This window comes from Urocitellus parryii, chromosome 7 (assembly GCF_045843805.1).
Source record: "Urocitellus parryii isolate mUroPar1 chromosome 7, mUroPar1.hap1, whole genome shotgun sequence".
NCBI lineage: Eukaryota > Metazoa > Chordata > Mammalia > Rodentia > Sciuridae > Urocitellus > Urocitellus parryii.
In genome coordinates, this window is record NC_135537.1 from 86,216,329 (window position 1) to 86,217,768 (window position 1,440).

At 38.8% G+C, this 1,440-nt stretch overlaps 1 pseudogene; it reads left to right on the plus strand.

Annotated features, from left to right (window-relative positions):
- The first annotated feature begins 370 nt into the window (after nucleotides 1–370).
- LOC144256011 (small ribosomal subunit protein eS1 pseudogene) lies at nucleotides 371–1,041 on the plus strand (annotated as a pseudogene).
- Nucleotides 1,042–1,440: the final 399 nt, after the last annotated feature.

Genomic DNA, 1,440 nt, shown 5'->3' on the forward strand with positions numbered 1-1,440 from the left:
GCTTTATTTTTTAAGACAAAAATGTTTAAATTTTAAAAAATGATGTTATCTGTTTTGATTATTGTATTTAAAGGATGCCTTCTGTAAGTATTTGGATTTTAATTCACTCCAATCAGAGGATGTTTTTTGAGCCTATCATACACACCAGATATTATGCTGTAGAAATAAAAAAGACCAGTCGTGATACCCCTCCAGCCACCAGAGAGATCTCTTTATGCCCTGAATTCTGAAGCAGAATAGATCAATGGACATATTTAAGAAACACAGCGTCCTTTTTGCCTAAGTTCCTGAGTGAACTGCACTTCTGTCCTCTTGGCTCTCTGGGCAGTACCATGGTGCTTAGCAAGAACATTTTTCCATAGGAAGCAAAATGGTAGCCAAGAAGAAAGAAGATTGGTATGAAGTAAAAAACACCTCTTATGTTCAATATCAGAAATACTGGGAAAATGCTAGTCCCTAGGAGGCAGGGGACCAAAATTGCATCTGATATCCTCAAAGGTCATGTGTTTGAAGTAAGCCTTGCTGACCTGAAAAATAACGAAATTATATTTAGGAAATTCAAGCTAACTATGGAAGATATTGAGGGTAAATGCTGCCTGAGTAAGTTCCATGGCATGGATCTTACTTACGAAACAATGTACTCCAGGATCAAAAACATGGTCCCCTGTGATTGAATCTCGTTTTGTCATTGGATGGTACTGGTAGAGCTGATGGTTATTTGCTCTGCTGGTTCTGTGTTGTTGTTTGAATGAAACAGTCAAGTACAGAAAACTGCCCCATGTCCACCCCATTCAGAAAAATACGACAGCAGTCATGTCCCAAGAGATGCATACCAATGACATAAAAGAAGAGGTCAATGAATTGATTCCATATAGCATCAGGAAAGATGCAGAAAAGTTTGCCAATGTATTTCCTTCTTCCAGAATGTCTTCATTAGAATAGCAAAAGTACTAATGAAGCCCATATTTGAACTGGGAGCTCATGAAGCCTCCTGGTGAAGGTAGTCATTCTGGGGATGAGGCAGGTGCTAATAAGGAATGATCTACACTGACTCATATGAACCATCTCAATCCAAGAATCTGAATAGTGACAAGGTCCTGTTTTTGATAGAAAAAGAAAGAGGGAGGAAGGAAGAAAGTAAATTAGTTCTTTACCTCTAGAATCTGAATTTGGCACTAGTTCAAATGTGATATTCCCTTGGGCACCTCTGAGAATCCAGCAAAATTGTCCTTAGTGACTTCATGTAAGGTTCACAGTGAGGAAGAACTAACTCACTGTCTTCATATAAACAAACCCAAACCAGCTTCTATATATTGGCTTCCAGGCCATTACAGGCTGAGTAAAAGCCGGCTGACACCAAACTCAAATGTTCCCACTAGTGATGACTTTTAAAGTAGTTCAAATACGATTCTTTAGTCACTTAGGGCCTACCTGCTTTGT